The sequence below is a fragment of the Cyanistes caeruleus genome, chromosome Z, assembly GCF_971803275.1.
Source record: "Cyanistes caeruleus chromosome Z, bCyaCae1.hap1.1, whole genome shotgun sequence".
NCBI lineage: Eukaryota > Metazoa > Chordata > Aves > Passeriformes > Paridae > Cyanistes > Cyanistes caeruleus.
In genome coordinates this window covers 27,813,750-27,836,522 of record NC_141732.1, presented here as the reverse complement: position 1 = coordinate 27,836,522, position 22,773 = coordinate 27,813,750, and the positions used below count along the sequence as shown (strand labels likewise).

The 22,773-nt window shown below is 46.0% G+C and overlaps 1 long non-coding RNA gene across 2 annotated transcripts; it reads right to left on the bottom strand.

Moving 5' to 3' along the window:
- On the bottom strand, positions 1 to 21,110 carry LOC147648275 (uncharacterized). Of its 2 annotated transcripts, XR_015281157.1 has the most exons (5): positions 21,076 to 21,110; positions 20,756 to 20,963; positions 12,082 to 12,283; positions 7,802 to 9,564; positions 1 to 6,035 (listed from the first exon to the last, which is right to left on the bottom strand). It is a non-coding gene; the product is annotated as an uncharacterized LOC147648275 (long non-coding RNA). The 2 variants fall into 2 exon arrangements; XR_015281156.1 differs by lacking the exon at positions 1 to 6,035 and having other exon boundaries at positions 6,078 to 9,564.
- Positions 21,111 to 22,773: the final 1,663 nt, after the last annotated feature.

Here is a 22,773-nt window from a genome sequence, read left to right as displayed (position 1 = left end):
TTTCAATCAACAACCACATACATTTATTTACCCTTACTCTCTCACATCTGTGACCCACCCTCACTCATCTTAGTCACAACAAGACAACAATAAGATACCTTTTACTTTCAAGTCACTTGTTAATATCCACCCATGGGTATTGTAAAAAAATGTCCCAGGTTTCTTGGATTAATCTTCAGTTTGGCCGCTTTAAGCCCAAATTTATTGGATTTAATCCTCAAATTGTTTTGGGGAAATTTTGGGGATCCCCACATTTATCTTGTTTTCCCAGTGGATTGTGCCAGGGAAACATTTGTCTCCCTTCCCCAGAGGGGTCCAATCCCTCCCCTGAGACTCAGTCCCAGTCACCCCAGAGGCTGTCTTGCAACCTCCCTTCCTGCTCTCCTGAAAAATACTTACAATCTTTTGTCTTCTCTGGGTCTTCATGCACAAGAATTATGCAGCTAAATTCTGTGATTTAGGGAGCATTTTCCCTCTCCTGTGCTTTATCTGTCTCCTTGTCCACTGAAGGAAATTGGCCAGGAGACAAGACTCCTGTTTGATGCCTTTCTTAGGATTCAGCTCTTGGGGTGGGGGGCCCGAGGAGTTGCTGGCACCACGGCCATTCCCACACTGGCAGCTCCAAGGAGGAGGCACAATTCAGCTCTGTAGCACACACTGCAGAGCTGGGGCTTCCATCCTCATGAGAGTAGCCAGGACACCTGTTGTTCTGGCTCATAGTCTAGGGGGGTCAGTCCTTTCCAGTCCTCTTGAGGTCATGGTGATGCAGGAAGATGGTTTCTAAGCAGGCTTAGGTGACGCAGGGAGATGATCTTTCATCATAGATTGCTAGAATATGTTTCCCTGTCCTTTTATTCCTGTTAGCTCCTTGTTTTGGTGTCTTGCATGCCTTTGTTTGCATATTACTCGGTTGCACATCTTCCTGGGAGTTTCTTTGTTCTGGTGTGGCACAGCCTCCATGGGAGTTGCTCCTTCTGTGGCATACCTTTCTAATGGGTTGCTTTTGTTAGTTTGATTTAGCCCCCATGGGAGCAGCTTTGTTACAGAGTAGCAAGGAAGTAAGGGAAAGGGTACAGGAATGTCTCATAAGAACCTTTAAAACACTTGAGAAACTGCTAAGTAATTAACATTACTAATAACCATCGGAATAAACAAGGTGCACAAGGTTTACAAATGGGATGAGAACATTACCTGTACACAACTAAACACAGTATTTTAAGCGGGGTGGATTTCTTGAGAGATTTTATTCATGACATCCACAGGGTTTTTACCTGCAGCCACTGATTCATGCCAGAAGGAGCGAGGTCTACTGAAGTCAGCAGGGCGCACCTTTTCTCTGCTCAGGATCTCTCAGTGGTCTCAGAGGTGAGGTGCTCCTCCCAGATGAGTCCCCAGTTGTGAAAAATGACATTCACTGTTCTGGTAAATTTTAGAAGACACGAATGCTGTTGCTGGCCTGAAAAGAATGGGAAGGCCAGAGCTGTCTCTCAGAAGCAGGGAGGTCCCCCAGGAAGCCACCTGGCAGAGCCAGGCTGGAGCTGGGGGAGAGGGCTGGCTGTCAGGCTGCTAAGGAGGTGCCTGAAGCTGCTGAGTACGTCCTGTGCATTCTTTGTCAGATTGAGCAGTGTATTCTAGTGTATGTGCTTCAGCATGAGCCGCAATAGCACATGTTCCTCCTCACTTTAGTATCACACAGACATTTTGGACCCCCTACTGAAGCCATTGTGGTGCTTGAAGGCAGCCAGGGAGCACTTTGGAGCGTTCCTTTGGCCTTTGAGGGCAGCTGGGAGTGGGTGGGCTTTGCCTGAGCTTCCCTGTGCAGTAAAGACAAAAGTGGGGATTGTTTCCTGAGCAGCAGAAGGTTGTGACCTAGCAAATGGCCCAGTGAACGTGTGTGTGCTAGTCAGACTAAATTGCTCAGAACTGTGGGCTTCCTAGATTCCCCTTAAACTCATGACTTGTCACCAGTCATTGGAGACCAAATTCTTCAGAGAAATTACTTGGCTCTGTGGCTGCTTTCCTATTGGTGGTGTTTGTATCACTGGTATTATTTCCCCTCTTCTTTCTACAGGTCACATGGCCCCTGCCACAAAAATCTCCACTCCGTGTGCTTTTCAAATGAAAACGTAGGACACTTGCAGCAAAGCAATTGAGGAAGCTGAGGACATGACCAGGAACACTTCAGGATTACTTTCTCCAATGCCAGCTAGCAGCAGACTCGCAATAAAAATCCTAGAAACCCCCAAGCCCCTTGCAAGATTCCTTTCCTTGTCTCCCACGCAATATGGCTCTACATTCACTTCTGAATTCTTTCTTAAATGTCCCTCCTGTGGGCGTTCTGGTATGGTTTGGAATTGGGAACAGTCTCCTTCCTTTATCAACTCCAGCCTACCCTGCCTTTGGAATATGGCCACTGGCCAGGTTTTGCCCAGCCGTGGACTTGTGGATGAGGCAGAAAGTGCAATTGCATTTCCAGCCAGAAAGCAATGAAGAGCAGGGCAGCCAAAACCTCCCAAACATTCCCCCCTTTTTTTTTAAATATAAAAGCAGTATCTGTCATGCTGTCTACTGGGCCCTTTGGAGACAGGGTGACAAACAGGGCACTTGGACCTTCCACCTAACCCTACAGGCCTAGTTCCTTTCAGCCAGTGATACCTCTTGTTGTATCCCTGGTGATGTGACAGTCATATCCAGGAGCTGTCAAATGGCATTTCCAGTGATCCAAACTCTCAGAGTAGCATGCTGCAGGCTTGCTAACTTCAAAGTTACAACTTTAAGGCTTAACTCCAAGAACAGGAAACAGTTTAACCTTAGAATCCTGGGAAACCTCAAGAAAGGAAAAAAAAACCGCTTGTCTAAGTCACTTTTTGACTCATCGACTAAATACTCAAGTCCTCACCTTAGAAAGTCTTTGTGGTCATAAACAGATAAAAATCCTCAAATAAACTTGTCATCTCTAAAGGTCCCAGATCACCATAGATCAACTGCACGAGTCGTCACGGCTCCACAACTTCTGCTGGAGCTTGGTCAGGGAGATGTTGTCTCCTGGGCAGCATGTAGGTGCAGGGCAGACACCCCTGGCTACTCACCACCGTGGTCTGGTGTCCGGTGAAACACAGGGAATGCAATGGGTTCCCATGGGCCCTCCCACTTATTCGTATTCATGTCTTTGTTCATTACTTCAGGTGTGGGAGACAGGGCATCACCAGACAAATGCTGTGACCGGAAATGACTCAACATTACTGGGTTCTGGGATCGTTCCGCTGCTGTTAAGTGATTTAGGGTGTAAACAGCTTTTTCTACTCTACTCTGTCGTGTTGTGCTACACATTCCCCCGTTTTGTTTATCTAAGATGTGTTTTAAAGTGCCCTGTGCTTGTTCTACGATAGCCTGTCCAGTTAATAAATGGGGAATACCCGTTTGGTGTGACACACCCCATAGCTGTAGAAATTGTCTACTTTTTTGGGAGGTATAAGCAGGTCGGTTTTCTCTTTGGATGTTATGGGGGATGCCCAAAGCAGCAAAGGCTAATCAACAATGTGCGATGGCATCCCGACCTTTTTCTCCTGAGTGTACTGACGCCCAGATTGCCGATGAAAAGGAATCAATTGACACACGCTCCTATTGCAGTCTAAATTCAGGAATATCTATGACATCAGTCTGCCAGATTTGGAAAGCTTTGAAGGCACGGGGATTAACTCCCCTTTGTGGTGGAGCAGTGTGGCTCTGGCAGTCAGGGCAGGTATTAACTATGTTACGAGCTTCTGTGTTCCGCAGCATAAATTGCCTCCGTGGAGCTACAACACCTTGATGGAAGAAGGCGGCGTGTGTGAGGCTTTTGCTCGGGCAAGTGTGTCTGGTTGTGGTGCTGTGCCGGCGGGGCTAGCTAAGTGATCTGCTGGTGCGTTGCCCTCTGTAATAAAACCTGGAAGACTGGTGTGGCTTCTGATGTGAAGGATGTAGTAAAGACGATTTCTTGCTTGAATGCTACGCCGCAGGGTTTTGACTAGGCCAAATAACTGTGCATTGTCAATTTCCTTTAATAGAGCTGGATCTAATCTCTGTGTAATGGCTGCAACATCGGCAGACTCAGTGACTGTGTTTAAAGGAGTATGGGGAAAACGCTGAAAAGCCACGGTTATGGCATGTAGCTCAGCTAACTGAGCTGACCCCTTTTCATGACCTAATGTTTGCCACTCCCTTTCTTCCTTCCACAAGGAACAATTGCTTTTCCTGGTTTTCCCAAACCATCAGCAAACACAGCGAACACAGTAATACCTTTTAAGGGAGTTTTACTCTTCAGAAGTTTCAGGGATACTGCAGTGGTCTTAATTGCAGTGACGTATGACTCGGTAGATGGTAAGAGATTTGCCCTGAGAAATTTCATAAGGCACTTGGCAAAGCAGTGCTCTTGGCCTAACACCATTCAAATTATTCTTGTGTTATTGAAAAATGATTTTTGAAGGATCTTTTGCAGTCACTTGTAAGCACCTTTGATGACATCTCATGATTAGCTGGGCAATTAATTCAAAGATGCTAGGGGCTGTCTTTTTTGGTTGATGGGGTAAGAACATCCATTCTAAAACATGCAAAAGGGTCAGACAACTGAGTACCCCATTGTCCAATAATTGCAGCAGGATGGAATTCAGCAGTGCATATAAACACAGTGACACACACTTCTGGGAAAAGCCGGTGGACCTGTCTGTTTGTGAGGGTCTGCTCTCCTCTTTCAAGAATGGCTTTTTGCTTCCTGAGGGAAGTTAGATCAAGATCACCCTTTAGGAGGCAAAATAAGGGTACTAATTGTGGAGCGGTGGGTCCTAGATAGGTTCTGAGCCACTTGATAAGAAGTTTTGAGCATCACTGAAATTCTTAATTTTTGTTGAGAATTGAATTGTTTGGGGCTGAATAGTCTGATGCATAATTTTGGGCCCAAGGTACTTCCAAAGTGGTTGCTGCTGAAGCTTTTCTGGTGCCACTTGCAGTCCAAATGATTTTCATGCTTATATCAGGCTTGGCCAAATTAGTGAAAGATCTTCTTAGCTAGAGTGGCTATTAAAATGTCATCCATATCATGATATAATGATAACAGTAAGGCAATTGTTGCCTTACTGATGAGAATGCCCGAGCAACATGCCATTGGCAAACGGTAGGGCTATTTTTCATGCCTTGAGGAGGAACTTTCCATTGATTGTGCTCCAAAGGGGCAGTGTTCTTAAAAGAAGACACTGTGCAGGCAGACTTTGAGGTATCATTTGGCTGTAGTGGAATAGGAAAGAAACAATCTTTTAGATCCACAGTCAGAATGTCCATGTTGGCAGGAAGCATTGTGGGAGATGGCACAGCAGGTTGTAAAGCTCCCATGTTTCTGTGACTACACTGATTTTTTTCAGGTCCTGGAGCAACCTCCATTTCCCCGACTTCTTTTTGATGACGAGCACCGGGGTTTTCCAAGGACTTGTGGAGGGTTCTAGGTGCCCTTGAACCAGCTGCTCCTGTATCAAAGACTTCAGGGCATGTAGTTTTTCCTTCTCTAGGGGCCACTTTGGTACCCACAGAGGCTGAGAGATAACAATTTTAGGACTAGTGTATGAGATTTCAAACAGCCCTTTCAAACAGTAGCCCCATCAAAAATCTGTCCCTACCCGGACTCCCCAGGCAGATAAAACATCCCTCCCCAAGAGGTTAGGTGGTGCTGCAGTGAAGTAAGGTCAGATGGTGGCTGTGTGACCCTCTGGACTTTTCAGCAACACAGGCTTACTGCTCCAAGAGCTCTGCGTGGTCCCATCGAGGCCAGCAACAGTGGATCCCGCAGCTGTGGTGGGCCATGATGAAGGCCAAGTTTGGGCAGAGATGATGCTGACATCTGCCCCTGTGTCAATCATTCCACTAACCTTTATTTGGGAGGGCTGTGCCCACGGCACTGTGATAGTACACACCATGTTAGGCCTCTGATCGCCAGCAACCTGGGTCCAAAATACGTGAGGTTCGTTCACCGGTTGACCTGAGGCCTTGGTCTCCTCTCACCTTGGGGTCTGTATTTGGAACACAAGACATCAAAGGGATAAGCTGGGCTATTTTGTATTTTTCAGGGATAGTCACAATAGTGGAATAGAGGGGTAGCATGTATTTATCCGGTAAAGTCTGAATTAATAAGAGCAGGGTGTACATCGATATCTTGCATAGTGGCACTGGACCTTGCAAGTACGAGTGCTCTCAGCCTTCTCCCGATAGGCCCCTGGGCATCAAGTGGGATTTGATGTACTTTTAAGGTGCTTATGGTCACTGAGATGAGGGTGGAAACATCCATTCCAGCGGCTCCTTCATTCCTCCCTGTGAGCTACTCGCACAGGCCTGCTGTGATAGATTGGCATTTAAGAAAACAAAGAGAAACACCTCAAGAAGTCCAAACTGCTAGAGGCTGTTTGGTGGGAGTTTTTCTCCCGGCCAACAACTGGCCATTTCTAAGAATTGACATCCCTTTTGACTATTGAAAAGTGAGATCAACCTGTGAACACCACCTTAAGACCTAAGCCTGGGAATTTCTTTGTCTCTTTGTTTCTGGCTGGGAAAGGTAGCAGAGCTCCAGCTGGCCTCCCGTTCCCCTGCCCAGGCCATGTGGCCCACGCAGGGGCTGGGCTGGGCCTGCCGCGGCTCCCGGCCGAGAGATGGGGCCTGCGGAGCTTCCCCCCGGGCTCTGGCCGGGCCAGGCCGGTCCCTGGCTCGGCTGCAGTTTTTGCTCTGACTCAATTCACCAGAGATGGTCGAGTAGAGAAAGAAAAGCGCTCTTGACTTGCGGCGAGCTGAGACAGTGACCACACTCTCTAGAGCTACCATGAAGAATCTTCCATCGCAGACAGCTCCAGCTGCTGCTCCGGCATAGATCACAAAACCATCTACAAAGCCTGGACAAGGTTTTAACCCTTTCATTACCCAGATGTGACCAGCAGATTAATGGGTTTTTTTCCAGAGAAAGAAAGAGAGTAATCAACATGTAAAAAGAGACTTTATAAACTATCAGAGACAGTGAAGGAAAGAATTAAGCTTTAGAAGAGATAAAGAATAAGGAGATGCTTTAATAAGCTGAAATATTTTTCTGTGAAAGCTACAGAGATAGACAACAGCGTTCTGAAAAAACTGCTTTAATTCATGACAGAGTATTTTGGGAGGAATAGAGCAGTTCGAAGTGTGGATTTTGAGCAAAAGTGAAGTGGTTGTGATACAGTGAGGTGCTGGAACAGAGGGGGAGAAGTAATAGTTGAAGATTTGTGGCTTTGTAGAAGCAAAGAGAAAACTTCTGTTTGCAGGGAAGCTCACAGAGACAAATGAAGAGAACTTTTGCCTTTGAATAACTCATCCTTAAAAATGACATCCCCAGACTCATTTGACCCATAACACACCTCAGAGTGATGTAAAATGAGAGAAGACAACGGATAGCAGATTTACAAGCAGCTGGCATCAGAGAATTTTTTATAAAGAAAATTAGTTTTCTTGTGAGAAACTCCAGAGATTCGCAGAAAAAGACTTCTGTTTCTCTACAGAGACTGATAAGAAAACTCTAGCAAGAATTGGGACTGTTTTAAATACCAAAGTTTTTTTGTTGCTATGTTGTCATGATGAATAAGAAAATGGCTGAGTAGTGGGGGAGAAAAGGGTTTTCTGGGAGTATTATTCTTGTTTTCTTATAGTTATATTAATAATCTTTCTTTATTCCTTTTAAGTTTTATGCCTGTTTTGCTCTTCTTCTAATCCATATCTCACACCAAGAAAGAAGTAAGTTTTCTAGTAATTTTTTACTTACTGCTTTAAAACCACGGCACCTGCACAGGAAGGCAAGGAGACCTCACACTGGATTTTCCCTTTGCCTGCTCCTTGAGACAATGTCTGTTAGTATGGAATTGTGATCTGCATTGCTTGGCTAAATGACCGGGTTTTCCACCCTTGTTACAATTGATGTCCATATTCCTCTGACCCTGGCATGTTCCCACTGAGGCAGCCTTGCGGGGACAGTTCATTTTTAGGTGGCTTTGCTGTCTGCATTTCTAACACTGACAAGGTGACACTCTTACAGCAGCGGCAATTGAAACAGCTGGTAAAGTCATCCTGTGGGAATGAGAACCAACATTAGAACAGGCAGGGATCATATCATTTAGTGATGGATTTTCATTTGGTAGCAGTTCTATAATCCTTCAACCGTCCTCGTTCGCATTGCCCCTTCCTCACTGCAAAATCAAGGCATTTCTGGCCTCAGGATTTGTCATTTGTTTCTCCATCACACCTTGTAACCTCCACATGAATTGTAGATATGCTTCTTTGACTCCTTGTTGGATTTTGGAATACGCTTGTGTTGGATTGTCTTATTTGCTACTTTAAATAATGCCTTTGTTCCCAAGTATTTCATCCATGCCATTGTTAGTGGATGCAGGTTGGCCTGGAGTTTTGGATGTCTCGCTGGTGCTAGTCCTAAAAGCTGAGGGACCTTGGCCTCGTAACATGGATCTTGGAGTGGAACTTTTATATTGTTTAACTCCATGATTATCAGCGCAGTGTCTCCATTCCATCTGCTGATTCCAACAGCATATATTGGACAGTTGTAAACATTCATTTGGCTAGTTGCTTCATGTCAAATGGTGTTCCTTCCTCTGTTGTTAAAGAGCACAGCATATTAGCAACGGCAGGCAAACCTGATCCGTGCTTGGCAACCAGCTGACGCAGCTCAGGAAGTGCCAGCCATTGGAAAGGGGTGCATTTCCCTGGTAGATTTCCACTGCCTCTTACTACGGGAGATGCAGCAATTGTCCCGTCCTCTGGCTCCCAGCCCCCTGACACGGGCACATCCATTTTTTCTGCTCCTTCACTTTCCCCACTCACAATAGCTGCCTGCTTCACCTTTTGCCAGATGCTTACAGGATCAGGCAGGGCTGTTGGCAGTGCAGTGATGGCGGTGACATCTCAGGGCTAACCAAGGGGACAGTGGCTCTGGCTCTCTCTGGTTGTATCCCTGGCGTCCCTTGCCGCTCTATTTTCCAGAGGTAGCTCCATCTCCGGTGATAGCAGCGTGTCTGCTGCAACAGCAGCGGCAACATCAGGACTCTGTGGTCCACCATTATTTCTGGGTATGATGCTTCACTGGGCACCAGATGCTTCTGATGACACGTGTGTCCCAGGCGAGCGCTGTTGTGATGCTGCACAGGTGCGTTTGAAGCAGCTGCAGGATGCTCTTTCTCCATAGAAAATGCGTGGCCAGCACAGCCAGGCCCGCTCACAGAATGCCTGCTCATCAAGGCTGTGGAGCACAGCTCCACAACAGAAGCAGCTTGGCAGTGGCCAGGGCTTGACAGCAGCTGGACATGGTCCCACATTGCCCAGCAGTAAGCACCTCTCTGCAGCACTTGGAGGCAGGGCACGGAGGTGTGGCAGAGCACGGAGCGGCGGCAAACCCCACTCCATCACCAGGCACTGCCTCACTGGGGCAAGGAACCTCATCGGAGCAGCCAGGTGCCGCTTCAGGCTTTTCTGCAGGTGCCAAAGCCCATGCACCCATGCACCCATGCAGCTGATGTCCTGCAATTACAAAAAAGGAAAAAACAGAAAGGAGAGGTGTTGACCAAGCATGGCACTCTACAGCATCCTTAGTAGCTCTAAGGCTGTGGGCAGCTTTTCCCCTCTGTGCCACGGCTGTCCCACCACTCTTCACAGCTCAAATGCTGCCAGCAGCTTTTCCCAGCTGCCCCGTGTCTATCCCACAGCTCTGCTCAGCCCAGATGCTGCAGGCAGTTCTTTCCAGCTGTCTTTCTTCTCTGCCCCTTCTGTCTCCCCGCTCCACCCCTGACAGCTCCTGTATCACTTCCAGTGGTCACCAGTTGTCGCAGTCTGGGAGACACACAAGCGACAAGACACGCTGGGTTCATGCACAGCAGCCACCTTTCACTGAGTTCAGCTCTCTTTATATAGATCAGAAGGACTGCACGGGCAATCCCCACTGGCTGAACCGGTTGCCACCCGGTCAGCCAGGCAAGAGCTGCTCTGTCCCCAGTGCTCTAGGCCTGCTCTCCAACAGCTCCCACTGGTCAAGTGACATAATCGAGGCACTTACATAAACACACACCTTTCACTTACAGAATGGGGATTCATTATAATTGTGAGGCCTTCAGGCCAGCTGTTGACCACCACAGTACAGGAGAGCCTCATTTGTCTGCCCTTTGAGGTGGCTGCTCACTGCAGCCTCTTGAATCTGGAAACTTCCATCTGGAGACTGAGTTCTCTGCCCCGTGTTTTTTCCCAGAGACCAGGGCCTGTCATCTGCTGTCCCAGGTGGCTTTGAGGGTGGCCCCTGTGACCCTACTGCAAACAACAGCGGACAGTGGCAGGTGGTTGTTTCCAAAATCACGTCCTTCAGAGGCAGTGTGCTGTGTACATCCTTTGTCCAGCCAGGCCTGGGGATCACATGCAGGCACTGCTGCTGCTGCCACTGAAGTCAGTGAGGATTTGCTGGTTGGCTTCCATCCCAGCAGAACTGGTCACTTACAAAGCCAGGGGCTGATGCTGTCCTGCAGATCTCTGGGCTGCATGGGGGGGAGGGAGCTGTTCCTTGCTGTTATTCTCCATTAGGAAAAGCTGTGCCAGCCAGGTGTGCATCAACACAGCAAACAGGGAGTGCGAGAGTCTCTTCCATCTGTGTCTGCTGAGAGTTTTGACTTTTGAGATGAAGTGGCACAAAGTCCATTGCTTTAGGTCCCTCTCTGTATCGCTGTGTTAGATAATGTGCTACCTCGGCCTGTAGCACAGCAGCAGGGCAAAAAGCCTCTCAGCTCAGCAGGTGCAATAAGCTGCTATCAATGCACAGAAAAACTGCATTTTGTCTTTATGAGGGAGATGAGCACTGTTTGAGCAGTGAGAAAATAGGGAATGATGCTCCTGAACTTTCCTTCTTTCCTTCTGTCAATTACAGGCAGATCTCTGTGGCTCCTGGGTGTGCCCATGACTGGCAGCAAAAGGGGGAATCTCCAGTGCCACACCCAGGTTGGGCCATGAGGTGCCAGGACCAGGAGCATGGCCCTACATGAGCTCACCTGCAAATTGTGTCTAGACTTGCAGGTAGGTGCCACAGCCCAAGTCAATCAGTTGGGCCTGTCTGGTGGCCAGGTTGAGGAGGATTTGTTGGGTTGGATGTCCCTGTGCAGCATGTCACAGCTGCTGCCGTGTCATTGCTATAAACGGGCTCAGAGTTTTTGGGTGGAAAAACAAAGTCAAGCCCTTTATTAACCAAACTACAGAAAAACACCAGCAGAGGCAAGAGACACTGATTAGGGCACCTCCAACAATTATCAGTATTTTCTTCCACCATTTATGGGTATCATTCATTCCTAGATACTGTTTCCAAGGCAGCTCACCTACAGAAAAAGTGAATTTAGGGCCTCTTCTCCATGTACACTCCTCACCAATGGCATCAGATCGCAAGCTCCAGACTTCCTCTTCTGGTCTTTTATCTGGTGTGGATTCTCCTTTTTCTAATACCCATAGTAAATTCTGTAGGCTCAAAGGCATTCCTTTCCATGGCCAGATTTCGGCCATTTGGGTGTCACCACAAATCCAAAAGTTAGTAATGTTAAACTCACGGCTTATTCTCTCTGCCAAATCCAAGAATAGGTTTTCCCCCCTATGGTACCTGTATCCCAGGTCCCTGCTTTATTATCCCTCTCCCCTCTCTATCTTTGATCCAGTCTGGCTTATAAACTCCTTTGGCAGTACCACTTGCAATAGGCTTTTTCTGTGAACAAATCCAGTTCTCCTTCATAGAGCATTCCCCCAACAATTTTCATTTCATGTTCCCTACCTTTTCGGACAGCCAATACATTTTCCCATCCTCATTACAATAGTCAGTTCTAAAAAGTTGATACAATTGAGGTTTGGGTTAGTATGTACTCTGAGGACGGCAGTCCAAGAGTCTCCTGCATATGTGGGGTAGCAGCACTTATCACAAGGAGCCGCTTCTTCTCTCTGGACCATTACTTGTAAGAGGAGAAATACCAGCAGGAGTCTGGTACAGGTCACTTTCCCACCCATGCCTCACTTTCTCACCTGTGGCTCTTTTTGTGGCAAGAAGTGTATCCTGATCCAGTCATGCCTCCCTTCTTTTGGCACTCCTAGCCGGGTACTATTTTACTTCTTTGTTGCAGGAGCTTGTAAATTTTCCCTTTTGTATCCATTTGCTTGTTTCTTTTAGGGCCTGATTGCTAGATGTGTGGGAGAATGCTCTATCTGCTTCTTAGGATCTTGGCATCTGCAACAAGAAATACCAGAGGTTAACGAGGAACCTTCAACCTCGTACATTCTCATACGTTAGACAATTTCTTTAAATAGATTATACACAGTTAAAACTTAATATATTTTAAATACATTCAACAAGGGTTGAATATTTAAATAGAGTTAAATAATTAGTGTGGCTCATAGTTGCAACTTTTAAAACAGACTCTTATTATTTCCTGTTCCCAGGAGGTTGATTTGGAAATTTCTTCTTTCAAATGAGCTTGGTGTCTGACACTTTTGTTGTTGTCCATTCTGTGGGAGTAGAAGCTGGTTCCTTAGGAGCAGGGACTGGTCCTTTGACTCTGGTGACATGTGTCCATCCCTTTTCGTGTGTTTGGGTCACTGTTTCAGTGATTAGCAAAACTCGGAAGGGACCTTCCCATCTTGGAGTTAATGCTTGTTCTCTCCATGTTTTAATCAGGACCCAATCTCCAGGTTTAAATTTATGTACTTTAAAATCAGAGGGGGTGGTTTGAGGGAGTTATCCTTTCTCCCCTAATTCTTCCAAGGTGTTAGCCACTGCCTGTATTTATATTATATATTATTTCTATTATTGTATTTTCTGTATGTATATTATACTCCTCATATGTTCCAATGGTACCCGGAGTGGTCAGGAATGGTAGACCAAACATCATCTCGTATGGGGAAACCCCCTAATCTGCTCTAGGTTTTGTCCTTACCCTTGTTAAAGCAAGAGGAAGACACTTAAGTGAATTGCTTTTTGTCTCTTCTGTTAATTTCATGAGGGCTATTTTTAGTGTTTGATTGATTCCCTCAAAGTTCCCGTCCAGAACTTTGTGGCCTCCAGGGGGTATGGAGTCTCCAAGCCATATTTAGGGCAGCTGTTATTTGATGGAGGATTTTTGACATAAAATGTGGACCTCTATCTAAATCTATAGTATTTATTAGTCCATACCTTGGTATAAATTGTTCCAAAAGGAATTTATTAAAGACTTCTGCTGTTGCCTTGGTGGTTATGAGTTAGATGATCAATTATAACCAATAGATATTTGAATCTTTGTACCTGGGGAAGTTCAGTATAATCTAGCTTCATATTTTGGAAGGGTCTTCTAGCCAATTCTCTTCCCTCTTGAGGAAATTTCCCCATTACCTTTTGGTTTACCCGTTAGCAGATCGTGCATTCTCGAGTTATAGCTCTAAGGACTTCAAATACTCCAATAGAGGCATAAGTCCGTACAAAGGGATCATTAACACTTGGGTCCCCCAATGGGTTGAAGCATGGAGGCTCTCTAACACCTTCTGAGCCAGTGGTTTGTTTAGTACTTGCCTCCCATGCAGCATCCTCCATTCCCCTTTTTCATTTTTAACAGCACCATGCTTTTATAATTCTTCTTGCTCTTTTTCACTGAATATCGGAACTCCCTCATCTTCTTTGTTTCTATCATCCTTACCCCCCACTTCTACCAGCTGTAGTATTTTGCTGGTGTTCTCTAAAGCAACTGCCTTGGCTACTTGGTCAGCTAAGTGATTTCCTTTTATTCTCACTGAATCTCCTTTCTGATGTCCTTTCACGTGGACTACTGCTATCTCCTCTGGCCCCATCAAAGCTTCCAGCACAGCTTTAATTAAACCCTCATGAATTCACGATTTCCCTTTGCAACTTACAAAGCCTCTTTCAGTCCGAATTTTCCCAAAGGTGTGTACCACCCCCTCAGCATATCTGGAGTCTGCAGAGATAGGTCCGCTCTTTCGATTAAGCCATTTCCATCCTTTTAACAGTGCCTAGCTCTCGCAGCACTGTGCAGACCAACTATCAGGGAGCTTTCCTTTCTCTGTAACAGTCATGTTACACCCGCCAATGATGGCGTATCCCGACATTCTTGTTCCATTTACTACTTTGGATGAACCGTCCACAAAAAGAATTTCCCCTTTGGTTAACGGATGCTCCAGAAGGTCTTCTCTGACCTTGGTCTGTAAATCAATGATCTCAAGGCACCAGTGCTCTGACTCCTCTTCTGTTGGTCTTCCATACGGGAACTGCGAGGGATTCTGAATTTTTGTAATTGCTAATCCCAGGCTTTCACTATTATGCCAAATTAATTCATATTTTGAGAGTCTATTATCTGATGTCCAGTGACCAGCCCTTTTGCTTAGAATGGCTTTCAAATCATTTGGGGTATACACTTGGATTTTGCTCCCAAACGTTAGTTTCCAACTCTCTTTTATGAGGGCTGCTGTCGTGGCTATGGCTTGGAGACAATTTGGCCACCCTCTAACCACAGCATCCAATAATTTTGACACATAAGCCACAGGCTTCATAAGCCCACCCCACTCCTGTACCAGGACACCATAGGCAATTCCCTCTTCAGTATTAACAAATGGTTCAAATCATCGACTGTTGTAGTTGATAGCCTGAAATGTATCTTTTCCCATCTTTTATTTGTGATCCTCCCCCCACCCCCAGCTTCTCTTTTTCCTAATTGTTTACCTGGTGTCAAGTTACCACGGTTACTGAAGTTTCTCTCCTCAGCCCCACGGTGAGAGGCCGGATAGAGTAAAGAGAGGACCCCACTGGCATTTCCAGCTGCTTGAAGTTTCTTTAGCCCAGGAAAGCACGGGGTTGAGAGAAGAGAACCCTTCTTTCCAACACGGAAGTTTGTAACTCTGTTTTTCTTGTCCCAGAATGCCTCTGAGCTATGGAAGCTGAGAGGCCAGGCTTACCTTGCCTTCCCTTTCTTTCCCTCCTGGGTTGCCAGGAAACCAAGCCCCCCCTCTCTCCTCCTCTGCCCCTCTGTGGAGAATACTCCTACACCTTTGTGGGCATTTGAAGAAGTTGGTGTCTGTTATTTCTTATCTTGGTGTGTGTAACCTTGATTTGTAGAAAGTTTGTAAGATGTACTAACTGAGAAAAATAATTGGTTCTTTCTCTGATGTTCCCTCCCTCCGAGAAACCCTGTTAAAAGAGACCCCCAGACCTCAAATCCTTTGTCTCTCGTCCCTTGGATTCCCCTTCACAGAAATAAACTGTGGAATGCAAACCAGAGAGAGAGTCCCCCCCTGATTTCTTTACTCGCTCTATAGACTTGAATTCTTGAAGAAAATCAGTGAATCTCACAAACATATGCTGGCTCAAAACTCGAGTGAAGAGAAACCTCATCACTGAGCTAGCCGGGCCACACTCGAGAAGATCGAGTCAATCGACTTGGATCTGGCAAGCTCAATACAAGGGCACTAGCCAATCTTGCTTTCTATTTCAGGAACTTCTTTTCATCGTCCTCAAGCCAAGTGATAGGTTCACCCCCCTACCAATTAATCACATAAGAATTTAACTAATTTAGTATGATCTTCTATCCACAATTTGCAAGATCCAATTAGCCCCAATAATTTCCTTATATCCGTTTTGGTCTTTGGTGCCGATAATGATAATATCCCTTGGACTTGGTTTGGATCTAACTTTCCGTATCCTTTTCCAGTGAAATGCCCTCAATATTTCGCTTCAGGTTCTACAAATGGTAGTTTCTTTTTTGACACTCTCAAACCTTTCTCCCGCAAGAAATGTAGTAAACTCACTGTCATATTTTGGACCTCTTCTTTTGATTTCCCTGAAACCAAGAGATCATCTACATACTGTAGGACTTGTTCCTTTACTGAGCCCAGACCATTTCATTAGTTCCTCTAAGACTTGTCCAAATCAATTGAGAGATTCCGTAAATCCCTGGGGTTGCTGGGTCCATTGCAACTGTTGTTTCCGGCCTGTTTCCTCGTCTGCCCATTCAAATGCAAACCACTTCCTGCTTTCCTTCTCTAAGGGGCAGGACCAAAAGGCATCCTTCAGATCAATGACGCTGAACCATGCCTGTTCTGATGGCACTTTATTTAATAAATGATATGGATTAGCCACCACCGCGTACCTGGTGACAGTTTGTTCATTAACCTCTCTCAAATCTTGCACTAACCCATATGTACCATCACGTTTCCTGACTGATAAAATTGGTGTGTTATCTGGTGACATACATGGTTCTAATATTCCCCCTTCAACTAACTCCTTAATCGCTGTACTTAACCCTCGTTTTCCTTCTGCTGATACTGGATATTGTCTCACCCTGATGGATAGTATTTCATTTTAATCTCTATGGGGGGAATATTTAATAGTCCATGACATCCTTTTTCTGCCCACACCTTGGGATTTACCCCTTTTTCATCTTCATTTCTCAGTACCAACATCCTGGCTACCATACGTCCTCCCTCTGCTACCACTCCTATTTGTAGCTGCACTTGGAAGTCCCGGCTCAAAGGATTGCACCCTATGTCCAGCACGTACAGCAAATCTGCACACCCCTCCCAGAAACTCCCTTTTACTTTCACCTTTTCTACAAGAAATACTTCAAATGGTTCATTTTCTGCACCATTCACTTTACATCTGCAATTACTTAATTTATACCCCCTTGGAATCTCAGAAATATTGATCTATCTGACCCAGTGTCAACTGAAAATTCCTGTTCTTCGCTCTGAGGGACAATTTCCATCTTTACCACGGGCTCCCTCTGATGTTCAATCCCGTCCCATAGAGCATAGAGCCCCTGACACCCCTTATCGTCTCCCCTCAAAATCTTTTCCAAGGTATCTTGTTCTGTGGCTATACTTTCATCTTGCTCTCTCTTCTTACAAAACCTCTTGCTATGACCCTTCTCATTACAGCAATAACAAACCATATGCGCCCACAGGGATTGTCTCTCTTCATCTCCTTCTTTCTTCCCCTCTGCCCATCTTTTCAATCCCCCTTTCTCCTCTTTCACTGGCTCATTTTTATCAACCCCCATACTTGGCTTTGCCACTGCTATCATGATTTTAGCTTTTGCCTTGATTTTCTCCATCTCCCTTCTTAAGCATATATGGATGCTAGCTTTGGAACAGGCTGCAGGGAGCTGCAGAAACTGCAGGCCCATGGCCTCTCAGTCCTGCCTGAGAAGCTAGCCTGGGAAATTCATAGGAGGATTTCAAAACAATCCTCAGAGACAGAAAACAATTGCCAGGTGCTGTTTGTCTGTCCTCTTGTTTTCCTTGCAGGAGAGAGTCAGGGGGGTAGTGAGCCCCACTGACCAATGATGGTGATGTAGCACTTTGCTAACCAATAAGAGTTTCCTTTCTGTACTTTTCCACGTATCTGTCTATAAGACAAGCTAGAGCAATAAACTAGAGAGATTCTCCTGTTGTGACTCCCTTGAGAGTCCATGTCGTTCTTTATCGCCGTTCCCAATCAGAGCGACAAGCATACTTTTTGCACCTCCCTCAAGAACTCATTAAGGCCCTTCTCCTGCCAGTTACTCAATTTTTTCCAGTTTTCTTCTGATGTCTACCCTGGCTTTAGCTACAAACTGTATTCTTTCCAATACCTGTCCTTCTGGACTCTCTGGATCAACACTAGAGTATAATTGAAAATTCCTTTTCAATCTTTCGAGCCAAGTGCTGCGTCTTTCATCTTTCTCCTGGTGACTATCAAACACTAGCTTGGCATTATTTGCTCTGGCAACTGCCTCTCCTATTCCTCGTATCATCAGTGTTCTATAGTCCCTCATATTCCTCCATCCTTCTTCCTCGTTGGGATCCCATCCCGGTTGGTTATTAGGCACTTTTTCCTCTCCTCTAGGAACAATTTGATTCTCTCTTTCCCAAATCCTCATTGCAGCTGCCTGAATTAATTGATTCTCCTCTAGGGAGAAAAGTATACCCAGTATTGAATTTAATTCTTCCCAGGTATACATGCTTGGACCCAAGAATTGATCCAGTTGGTTTGGTATCTCAACTGGATCTTCCAATAGGGCTTTTATTTCCTTTTTATAATGTCTCAGCTCAGAGGCGGTCAGTGGGGCATCTACAAACCCTATTCCCCCTCTAGCACCCCACATAGGTACTTCTGTCAATGGAAACAACCTTTCAGATCTCTCTTTTTTACTCCTGTTTTTCTCAGCCTGGAATCTGGTATTGTACCTGTTGGCCTTTTTCATTCTCACTCTGTCTGTCACAACCGTATGTACTCTCTCCCCCTTGTGCACACTCCCTTTCCATTTCTGTCCCTAGTCTTTCTTTTAACCCCATCCTCTCTCCAACACATTTTGGAGTTATGGGGGAGAAAGAGAAAGGGATATTCTGGAGGCTGTTGGGGGCAAGGATAGGTACAGGAATATCTGATGACTTAGGTGAGGGTTTGAAGACCCAGCTGGGATTACAGAAATAATTGGACGAGACACAGGGGAGGCTGTGGGAACCTGGAGTCTTAAAGGTGGTTCTGAGGAGGATGTGTGTGGTGTTGGGGAAGTGGAAGGTGAATTAAGATTCGTGGGGCAGGTAGGAAGAACAGGTTCAGAAGGAGGACATGAGGGTATGGACAGGGACTTAGTGGGAACTGAAGGCAAGATGGGGTAAGGTGCTAATGGCAGAGGAGGAGGATGATGGATAACAGGTGGAGTTGGGGGAGGAGGTGGTGGGAGGTTATCTAGGGGGTTCCACTTCTTTTCAACTTTTCCTCCTTCTTCCCTACCTGACCCTTCAGATACTTGAAATACCTACACACTTTTCTCTGTCTCAACTTTCTCAAGCCAACAGGATGCATATTTTGCTGCTTCTTCATCTGGAACCTCTTTTAAACTGACCTGTTTATTTAATGCCAAGCATAACCATTTTTCCTTGCAGCCATACCAAGGCCAATAGACAGGGCCCTCTGAAATGCTTTCCATTGCCCATATTTCAGTACAATACTTTATCATTTTTATTTTATTTAGGCCCTTTAAAATATCTTCTTTTTCCCACCTGTTCAACATTTCCCCCAGGGGACTATTAGCGCCTACTTCCTTAGGGGTGTTCTTTCGTTTTCCTTTCTGACCTTTTTTCCTACACACTGTCCCATTGTCTTTTACTATTGAAACTCAACTATTACTTTCAATGAATACAACAAAATCCAGAAGAAATAACGAATGTAATATAAATCCAACGGTATTACGGTCTACCTAGATCAGAGATTAATAGGGAAACTAAATAAGAAAACACTTAAACAAGAGTAAATATGATATTCTAAACATTAGTTTAAAGAAATCCACTTTGGAAATGGCTACAGCGCAACTTATCAAACACACCCGAATGTTAACAACAACTGGAATGCCAACTGCAGGTGATCACCTGAAATAAGGGTAAGAGGGTAGCAAAACAGATTAATTAAAACATTCAAAAGCAGAAAGGCCAACAATTGAAGTAGTTGCTAAAATAGTATGGGAAACAAAAATAAATATGGTGGTCAAAGACAGAATGGCCAACAATGGAAATAGTAATTAAAATAGTTTGGGAAACTAAATAAATATGGGTGTCAAAAAAAAAATAAATGGCAGACAATTGAAATATTAATTAAAATAGCGTGGGAAAATAAAATAAATAAGTCTGTCAAAAACAAAATGGCAGACAATGGAAATTGTGACTAAAATAAAAAATCATTGTAACAATAAATATGGGTATTTATGATTAGCAGCTAAAGATGAGGAAATTCCTATGAATTAAATAACTATCCTATTCAATATGACCGCTCAGCTTAAAATGGATGCCTCAAATGACCCTCACAGTCCAAAATGGCCGCCCCGCCAGCCCATTATGATCTGAAATGGCCGCCCCGCCAGCCCCGTACCATCTCAAATGGCTCTCTTGAGAAGTGATCTGGGGACTCTTGGCTAGCCTTCACCCCAGAACTGCACTCTCCAAGGACCCGCAGCTATTCAAGAAAACCTCAAAACCACAGACCAACAGCAAATTCCTAGTAAAACTTCCAAACACAAGCCAAATCTCCCACAGATAAAATGGACATTAAATGAGCGAGAATAAATCACAAAAAAAATATAAATGACCAAATTATGACCAAACTAGAAATTTTAAACAAACTATAAATAAAAACATCAAGTATAGATATAGATATAGATATATAGATATAGATACCCCTCCTACCTCTGGGGTCCTAATTCCCTGGACAACAAATCCTCCCTTTGGTTGGTTTCCAGGCAATCACCCCTGCCCCCCCCAGTCCTTCCTCCCTCCAGTGCCTCTTGGGTTCCTAGTTCAGAGGGGACTTCCCCTTACCAACCCCCTCTTTGGGATTCCTAGCTCAGGGGGTGAGGGTTCTGGATAAGATCAACTGCACCTCACAAGCCTCCTTTTGGGAGGACAGGAGCCTTTGCGAGTAAGGCTGGTGTAAGGGAAGGTACTACCTGTCTCCCACGAGCTCCCTAAAAATCCCCTAAACAGGATTTTTAAATTGAGATTCTAGGAGTCCACTCACTCAATCTCAATTGCTTCCCTCTGTTCTCGGTCAGCCCACTTGCGGGAGTCCGGAAACGCGGTGCAAGCAGGCCCCACTTGCTTCTGGAGTCTCTATTAACAGCCCCTGTCTCACTCACACTCACACTCACTTCACAGCCCCTTCCCCTCAGACCCCACCCACCACACCAACCCGTGTGTCGTGGGCCTCGCTCCCTCTCGAGGTGGGGTTGCTGTGCCTCTGCTGGTCTTCGGGTCCTATCAGCTGTCCCTTCCACGGTCTCGATGTAGTCCAGGGGGACAAAAAATATATGCGCACCCAAATCCGTCCTATGCCGAGACTGCTCCCCGGCATGATAGTTCCAGACGAGTTCCCAAAAATTGTTATAAATGGGCTCAGACTTTTGAGTAGAAAAACAAAGGCAAACCCTTTATTAACCAAACTACAGGAAAACACCAACAGAGGCCAGAGCCCATGACAAGCCTGAACTCTGCAATAGCAATGCCAAACACTCTCCCTTAAATCAAACTCTGCAGGAGGACCCCAAGTGGAAGCTCGATGATCCTTTTATAGATGCCCCCTTGTCCATGATTGGTCCATTTTCAATCTGCCCTCTGATTGGTCCATTTCCCGGGCTGTCATTGGTCTTTAGCGTGGTGCACTCCAGACCAATCATTCCCCCAGGGCGTCGAGTGATTGGTTGGCTTTTCCACCAATGGTTGTTTCTGGTGCAGACATCACCCCTGGCACATCATGTTCTGGAGTGTTCTTTTAACTTACCACCGCGCAATACCCCACCAGCCCTGCACCATCCCATCCCATCTTGACTGCCCCCACACCAATCACCGGACTTTGCCCACTTCCCTTCTAAACCCACGAGAACACAAACTCCCTAACAACAAATGTTAACTAACGACTAGGAACATTTTCTATTGAATAATTAGTAACTTATAACCCAGACATCAACAATTAATCAACATGTTACAACAATTAGATTTCTTATGACACTTATAACACCTCATGTCCTCCAGCACCTGGCAGAGCAGCTTCAGCACCACCCAGCTCTTCTGATAGGATCTCCCACACCAGAATGAAATCAAATAGGTCCTGGCACTGCTTCATCACCAACAAGAAGTTGTTGTGGAGCTCAAACCATTCCAGGAGATGAACACCACAGAATCCAGCGGATATCTTGTCCAGCAGCTCAATCTCCAGGGTCACGTGGATGCCATAGGGCTGCAGGAAGACCACGATGCTGAGAGTGGAGCTGGTGCTGTGCCAGGGGTCTGGAAATGCTCACCCATCCTGGGATGCTCTGTTCCCTGCGCTGAACCCACCCTGCCCCACAGAGCCCCTGGCCGAGCCCCGCTCGCCCCGGGGCAGCACTGGCCACTTCGTTGCCAGGCCGAAGCAGGCTCTGATGGAATCATGGAGCAGCTCTTTCTTCCTCCATGGCCATATCCACCGTCTCGTTTAGCTTCTTCTTCACTACACTATAACTTTTATTTCCGGCAACCTGCAACTTTCCCCTGATGCTCGCATCCCCTGGACCTCATCCCGCCTACTCACCCCCCACACTGCCATCTCTTCCTCACAAGCAAAGCGCTGTCCGGACTTTCCCCTGGAGCATTAGGAAGTGTTGAATGAGGAGCCTGCCAGTGCCAGGCAGAGCCAGCCATGAGGGAGGGCAGAGGAGTGGATGAGAAGGGAGAAATGCAGCCCCTGCGGGACAGTGCTGCTCTCCCGACGGCTCAGGGTGGGGAGGTGGGGCTGTGCGCGGCACCGTGCCCTCGGCACCGGGGCTGTTGATGTTTTCTTGTGCGGTTCTGCGTGAAAATCTGAGACTGCGGATAGGATTCAAAGAAAAGAATTCAACTGCTACTCTTGCTGCAGTTTGGATGCCAATCCAATAGAGCAGCTCAGCTCTCCCCCACGTCCCTCCTCCCTTGCCAATCCAGCACTTTCACACTGGAGCAAAGGGCCTGTCTGCAAAGAAACTGCTGGCTGGTTCATTTCTCCTGCTGGTTGTTGACACAGGTAGAAAACCAAAAGAGGCTGGATCCCAAGTCTCTTTAAACATGGTAACTTTGCCATGCTAATCCAAGACGAAGAGTCTTGACTTCTGCACAGTGTCACACAAATCACCTCGGTTGTTGCTGTGTATTGTCCCTGCTGAGGGTAAAATACTATCAGAGCTTATTCCCTGTCTC